Genomic DNA, 8416 nt, shown 5'->3' with positions numbered 1-8416 from the left:
TTACAAACATGCACTGTTTTAAAAATGTTCTAAACTCATTCCTGATCACATTTGATGATTGATGATCACAGAGAGCTGAACAGATCTTTTGATCTTAGTTGCTTTGAGCACGTTCTGTCTTGTTAATTTGATTCTACGCATTATTTCGGAGACATGTTAATACGCGGCTGTCAATCAATTTGGTGGGTGGGGAAACCACACTCTTACATCGCGTTACGGTGGGCCTTAAAATGGGAGGGGTTTGGATCGTATTTTAACGTCAGAAAAAAAAAAAAAAAAGAGACTTATTGTCTTTATATCATCCCAATAAGACAGTGGACACACTAAACCTACACACAGCTCTGTCCAAACAGCTTACAAAGGATAATTTTCATCATCGGTGCCCATCAATGCAAATAATAACTAAATAAGTATAAATATATATTTTAAATCAGATAAAAGAAGGCTTGGTGAGCACAACCTGCTTCTTTCAACATCAGATCCCTGACTGTTGTATATATAAATTCATGTTAATCTAACAATCATTCATTTCAACACAAACAAAAACAAAAAACACAAGACGCCATTTGCTCATGGATGTGTATTTTAATAAAAATAATTCTGTCAAAATTAAATGAGTACAATATTTCTTTATCATGTTTCCAGTACATAGGTATGTCTCTTTTTATTTTTTATGTATTTTTTTTATCGTTTTTCTTTTTTATGTTGTTTTAAAGGTTTTTAAAGGTTCATGCTAAGTAGAGGGTAACTCATTTCACAATTGCTAAAAGAAAACTCAAATAAAATTAAAATCATAATAGAAGAAAATTGTGCACAGCTTGCTGTACTCCATATTCCATCCGTCCTGCTCCGTTGTTGTCAATTGGTTTTGTTTTAAAGCAGGAACATCATCACATGACTAAAAAGATCTTGACAATGATTTTGGCGACTTTCTTCCCTCCCCTATTTGTACGTAGGTCCCTATTCAAGCCAAAATGAAGTCCTATGATGGATTCTTTTAAAATGACAATATTCATTCTTTGTGGTTAGATTATGATGAGTTCCAAAACATATCTGGCATTAAAAAGCCGCCTCGCGATAAAAGATCTACAACGTATACAGTTCAGTAGAAATACGAGCGCTTCTCTATAAACTGCCATTTTGTAACTCAAACATAAGTAAAATGTTACACAAGATGTCCCCATGCAACAATATACCACCATTAAACAACCAAATCGACCCATTTAGTAGAATAAAATGGTGGATCAGGATGTGTAAAACTTGCCCCACAGAATCAGACACATAAACACTGCTAAAAAACAAATGACGGGGCTCCAAATAGTTAGCATCTCTATTCATTAAGTAACTCGAAATTTGGAAAGGCCACTTCTTTTTTTAAGTTCTTGAGGAGCATGTGCAACTTTCCAGACTTCCGACTTAAACGATCTGCAGGTCGACCAAGTGGTTCCCGCACTACACATACCTTCAGTTAATACGCCTGACAAGATACAACAAGCTAGACAGCACTGTGTCCTAAGAGTAAATGAGGTATAGCTGAAGAAAAAGCAGGTGTAAATATGGGAATGTAACAATCTCATGATGGCCAGCAGCTAAAACAAGGTGGGAAATCAAATCGGCTAAGCTACATTCAACACCACGGCGGCCTGCTGGCTTAGTGAAATGCTGGGTTGACGTGGGAATCGCTTGATAAATCTTCCTTCATGAATGATAATAGGAAATTAAAAGTTAAGTGCCTGAGCCTGATAACATCACACGCACAAAAGGGGAAAGAAACTGACATTTGGGAGGGAGGAAATAACAAAAAAAACAATTGCACTAATAATAATGAGGTCGAGGTGAAGTTCTGGAGCAACAAAGATGATTGCAGATCAAGTTCTAGTCGTTGCTAAATAAATACATCGTTTGTTTGCAAGTTTCCTGTTCATTTGTAGGAACGCTGGGTCAGTCAATTGTCTTGCGTGCTGCAAGTTCATACTCTGTCCCTCCATTTCTGAACAGAAGAGGTAGACAGATACAGTAATGCATCTAAGTGTGCATTAAGTGAAGTACAGTGCATCCAATGGTAACAAAACTCTAACAAACAGTACTTAACAGCCAATGAAACGACCAATAACAAAAGTTCAAACAGTGTCAGTTTGGAGTTATTCATCTAACAGGAGAACTATCAACACAGTGACACTATTCACATGGGTGTGAAACGTACTAGTTAGTTCATCTCCAAGCTCTTCTCAGTAATCAAACTGCTGACCTTCATTTTTCTGTCAAAAATGTTGCGTTTTTATTTGGTAGAGCCACAAAAGTCTGAAAACTGATTTGAATTTAGTTTGCCTAACTTAAAAAATGGTGAAGGTTGACACTCTACTCACAAAGATGATAAAATATTGGTAAAATAGACCCGTTCAGGGCAAAGGTTGAAAATAGAATTGATCTACATTGGACCCGAAGGCAAGTCTGCGTCGTCAGTGTGATTGTGTTTAATGAAACTCGTGCTGGTGCCTGAGATACTAAAGTAGCTTAAAAAGGCGAGACGCTAAGAGCCATGCAATTTCTCACCTTCTCTCGCACAATTAACATCGTTAGGTCACAACAAACTCACATATGCGCAACATCCATCAAACTCCTAAAGGGGCAGCTAAGGTTGACCGAAAAACTCATTTGTTTATACTTAGAAAAGGACCTGCTTTAAAATCCACAGTATGGTTTGGTGAAGCGACACCTGTTTCTGCTAATTTCCCGCTCCGACGACTTGTCTAAATACCTGAGCTCTGACTAAGTGCTTTGCTCGAATTTTTCAGTAGGAACTTACCATTATGTGTATAGTTGATATGGTAATCTTGAAATACTATGCAGTGAGTTCACCCATGAAAAAAATAGGTTGGGAAGTTGATTTGTTTCAAGATGAGCACAACAAACGGACAAAATATAAACTGAAATAAAAACGACTAGATAAACAGAATAATTAATTATCTTTAAATAGTGTCACACAATTTGTATTTGATAATACTAAATTAAAAAGAAGCCTCTCTTCTCGTGTTTTCTATTCGTTCTGCTCGGCTGCTTCTGGCAAGCGGCACACCAATTCAAACGCGTGTTCTCGTCATGGCAATCAGCTGGAAAGTCCTCTTAGCCGTCCTGAACATTGCCTGCAGGAAAAACAGAAATGAGTTATTTTTAATATGGACAGAAAAATAGGGGATATATGATGTTAATCTGACATTTAAAGACTTAACTAGATTAATTAGGTTAACTAGGCAGATTAAGGTAATTAGGCAAGTTATTGTATAAGGATGGTTTGTTCTGTAGACAAAAAATATAGCTTAAAAAATATATAAAAAATATAGCTTAAAGGGGCTAATAATTTAATGACCTTAAAATGGTTTTAAAAAATAATTATTATATATATATATATATATATATATATATATATATATATATATATATATATATATATATATATATATATATATATATATTTATTTATTTATTTTTTTAAGATTAAAACAAATAATTTTTATTAAAAAAATTAAAACCGCTTTTATTCTAGCCGAAATAAACAAATAAGACTTTCTTAAGAAGATAAAATATTATCAGATGTGAAAATTACTGTGAAAATTTTCTTGCTCTGTTAAACATCATTTGGAAAATATAAAAAAAAAGAAAAAAATTCAACGGGGGCTAATAATTCTGACTTCAACTGTGTGTGTGTGTGTGTGTTTATAGATATATATATATATAGATCGATATATATAGATAGATATAGATAGATATGGAAATGTGAGCATATTTCAATAAAATGACAAAGAAATGAAAATTACAAAGAAACTTGCTATTAATGTACAATGCTATAAATACAAAATCTCCTTAAGCTTTACTATCAAGAGGAGACATTTAATTATAAGCTAATCAAAATCTGACTCATGAAAATAAAAAATGCACTCATGAAATTGGCGAACTTACAAATATATATATATATATATATATATATATATACATATATATATATAAATAAAGGGGTAAAAGATGGACATCCCATTTCGGTATTCAATTTACTGTCAGTTTAAATACATCGAAAGCCTACTGTACACAAGAGTCTAGATTGCAGTTTTAACAAACAATATAAACAACAATCTGTGAAAATAAATGTCAGAATATAAGGGATGATATTTAGTTCTTAAATGCCCAACAAGACTGTTTGGAATAGAAACTTTAGTTGCACTGAATGACATTTGTGAGGATACTTTATGAAAATCATGGTAAAAATAAAATGTATTAGGACTTTTTTTTCCTGCTGTTGTCAATGTAAGTGCAGCATTTTTTAAATGGCAGCAGTGTAGTGACTTGCTGAACTTGCGTTTTACGTGAAGCCCTGAGCGATCTGTGTTTTTAAAAGCTCCGACAGCTGAGGAAGCGCTCACAGCTGAGCATTTTTAGAAAAGCGCTGGCATTTTTAGCTGTGCAAAAACACTTCCATGGACATGCACCCTTATAGTCGTTCTATTTAAGACACAATATTAAAAATCTGTATTACACTTTTATTGTTTTGATGATCCTTCTCATCTTTGACCCATATGGTGAGAATTATTGGCACCCTTTGATAATATGATCAAGCAAAAAAAATATTGTTTATATTTATGATTGTCTCATGCCCACTTTCAGGGAGAAATTATACAAGAAGCTCCACTAAAATGAAAATGTTCCAACTGGAAATATAACTGAAAGTAGATTTATTTGAACGCCCTTGTCCTAGGCCGTTTGTCCGATTTTCACCAACATTAAATCATACGTTCTACAGACCATGCTGACCAAAAGTTATGAAATTCAAGCTGATTAGATAAACCGTTTTTGATTAACTTGCGAAAAAAATTTATGTAGAACTTGCAAAAATGAGGCAATATCTCCGTAATGTATTTACGTATTCATGCCAAACTTGGTGTGTGTTATGGCAACCATGGTCTGCGATTACCTGCACCGTTTTGGCGCACTGCCTCCTAGTGGTCCAGAGATACAAATATGGCATATTTTGCTTATAACTTCTCAACCTTTTGTCCAAAACTCATAAAACTGGTTTTCTTTATATACCGGAGCATGCGGAGTCGACTGATGTCCAACTTTCCTAGGTCACAGTATCACAGTTGAAAACTGCTGACATACTGGAGTTGAGTCTTAATGTCAGAAAGCCTCAAAAAAAAAAAAAAAGAAAGAAAAATCCTCTGCTCTCATCCAAAAACAAGGTGAACTTGGTGCAAACAGTAATAATGCACTTGGTTAAAAATACCATTGTGGAGCCATTTTTCTGCCAGAGGACATGGACAAATTGTTTAGACACATGGCGTCATGGATTGCATCTAAAACCAACAGATAATAAAAAAATAATGTACTGAAAATGTAAGGCTGAACTGACTGAAGATCTGATCCTGACTAAAGATGCTAGCAGAGGCACTGATCCAAAAAAAAAACATGAAAATGGTTCACTGAGGACAAAAGTAAGTTCAGCTATAGCCATCCTAGTCCCCTGATCTGAACTCCATAGAAAATATGAGGGTGAACTGAAGAGGAAAGCCCACCAATATGGAGCAGAGAGTTGAGGGATCTGGAAAGACTTTGTATGCAAGAACGGCCTCTGATCTCCTTCCAGGTTTTCTGCAATGTTCTCAGAAATTATAGGAGAAGACTTAAAGTTGTTTTCTTGGAAGATGAAGGTTGCAAGAAGTATTGAAGAAAAGAAAGCTAATAATTGTGGCCAATGTGTTCAGTAGAAAAACTTTCAAAATGAAAATAATGAAATCGTTTTCAATTGATTTATTTTAATGAAAGGTTTGAGTTTTTTTGTGAGAATTGTTTTAACTAAATATCGAAGTGACAAAAAAAAGTCTGTTTATTTTGACAGTCTTATTTGCTCATGTTTGCAAAGGGTGATAATAATTCTGACCATGACAGAAGTTAACTGCAATCCAATCCAATACATGATAACATGAATGTATTATAGAATAGGTAACACTTTAAGTATAAGATCCCATTTGTTACAATAATTTGTAACACTTTATAATAACTACACACTATGAATCATCTATTAGCAAATAGTTCGTTCATTATCTGAATCATCTATTAGCAAATAGTTCGTTCATTATCTGAATCATCTATTAGCAAATAGTTCGTTCATTATCTGAATCATCTATTAGCAAATAGTTCGTTCATTATCTGAATCATCTATTAGCAAATAGTTCGTTCATTATCTGAATCATCTATTAGCAAATAGTTCGTTCATTATCTGAATCATCTATTAGCAAATAGTTCGTTCATTATCTGAATCATCTAGTAGCAAATAGTTCGTTCATTATCTGAATCATCTATTAGCAAATAGTTCGTTCATTATCTGAATCATCTATTAGCAAATAGTTCGTTCATTATCTGAATCATCTATTAGCAAATAGTTCGTTCATTATCTGAATCATCTAGTAGCAAATAGTTCGTTCATTATCTGAATCATCTATTAGCAAATAGTTCGTTCATTATCTGAATCATCTAGTAGCAAATAGTTCGTTCATTATCTGAATCATCTATTAGCAAATAGTTCATTCATTATTTGTCAAGTATTAACTCTACATTACGAGACGTTAGTAAGCAGTTTATAAATACAAATACAAATGCTCTATTCTTGACTTATAAGCACATTTATAATGTGCTTAATGATTGTGTTTTCATAATTTATTACTTATTATTGTTAATTACTAAATTCAGTATTGCATTATTTACAAATCATTTGTATTTAGGAGTAATTGGTGGCTTTAAGAATCATTCAGAATGAGTTGGTAAACGATTAATACACGTTTTTTTATTATATTTTATTAACTTTTTCAAGAACAACGATTAATAAACATTTATATATTTTATTATTCAGGCATATAGTAATTAATAAGGTTACCATGTATGTTAATAAATGCTTTATTAACTCAACTTCATCCAGTATTGTGACCTAATCTAAAGTGAGGACTATTTATGCTTTATAAATCCCTAATAAATGCCAATTAAAGGCTCAGTATTAAATGAACATTAAATATTTGCAATCTTATCTAAAAAATAAAATTACTGTAAACTTTAAACATTGCAGAATAACGGGAGTGTCGAATTACAATTAGAAATGCAACTAAAAGTTGGAAAAAAAAACAATAATATAACAATTTAACAATATATTATGACGCATTATTTCAGTGTTATTTAGCGATGTTTAAAACTGTGCAGTAATTTTATTTGAGTTAAGATTGCAAAGATGTGTTTTTTATTTGATCCAGTTTCATTTGTGTATTTTCAAATGAATAGAAATTAATAAAGTCGTTTATTTTCTTAGTTTTTCCTGTTTAGAATTTAACTAAGCCTTTAATTGTCATTTATAGGGGATTTATAAAGCATAAATAGTCCTCACTTTAAATTAAGTCACACAACTGGATGAAGTTAATGAAGCATTTTAACATACAAATGAACTTTGTATATGTCTGAATGGGGGTGACACGGTGGCGCAGTAGATAGTGCTGTCGCCTCACAGCAAGAAGGTCGCTGGTTCGAGCCTCGGCTGAGTCAGCAGGCATTTCTGTGTGGAGTTTGCATGTTCTCCCCATGTTCGCGTGGGTTTCCTCTGGGTGCTCCTGTTTACCCCACAAGTCCAAAGACATGCGGTACAGGTGAATTGGGTAAGCTAAATTTTCCGCAGTATATGAGTGTATGGTTGTTTCCCAGTGATGGGTTGCAGCTGGAAGGCCATCCGCTGCGTAAAAACATATGCTGGATAAGTTCATTCATTCCGCAGTTGATTCCGCTGGGGCGATCCCAGATTAATAAAGGGACTAAGCCGAAAAGAAAATGAATGAATATGCCTGAATAATAATATATAAATGTTAATTTGAACAGTTTATTAATCAATTACTTACACATTCTGAATAATCTTAAAATAGCAGCAACTATTCTTGAATAACTAGTTTGTAAATAATGCAATACTTAAGTTATAAAAAAGAATCATTAACAAAGTATGAAAATACAATCATTGAGCACATTTTAAATGTTCTTATAAGTCAAGAATATAGCAGTTGTATCTGTAATTATAAACTGTTTACTAACGTTCATTAATGTAGAATTAATGCTTAACAGATAATGAATTAACTATTGGCTCATGCTAATAAATGATTCATAGTGTGTAGATATAAAGTGTTACCCTCTTGGTTTTAATAATGTACTTGTAAATGATGAGGTAAACATTCACTCAGATTAACTAGGATATATTTTGGAGATATTTTAATTGTAATCTTATTTCTGTTTTAAAAATTTCACAATTCTAATATGTAAACTAAGAACTTAAAGAAATCATTTTGAGGTAGACGTAGATTTGAAGATGTAAGCTAAGAATTGAAAGAACAAATTACAAGAA

At 32.9% G+C, this 8416-nt stretch overlaps 1 protein-coding gene across 1 annotated transcript in view; it reads right to left on the bottom strand.

Annotated features, from left to right (window-relative positions):
• Positions 1 to 575: 575 nt before the first annotated feature.
• Positions 576 to 8416, bottom strand: part of ranbp10 (RAN binding protein 10) — a 60848-nt gene continuing 53007 nt past the window's right edge. Inside the window, exon 15 of the mRNA XM_056478102.1 lies at positions 576 to 3143. The gene's annotated coding sequence lies outside the window, so the exon portion shown is untranslated. The remainder of the gene's footprint in view (positions 3144 to 8416) is intronic.

This window comes from Danio aesculapii, chromosome 18 (assembly GCF_903798145.1).
Source record: "Danio aesculapii chromosome 18, fDanAes4.1, whole genome shotgun sequence".
NCBI lineage: Eukaryota > Metazoa > Chordata > Actinopteri > Cypriniformes > Danionidae > Danio > Danio aesculapii.
Note: the sequence above shows the minus strand (reverse complement) of the source record. Positions and strands in the feature narration are given on the sequence as shown.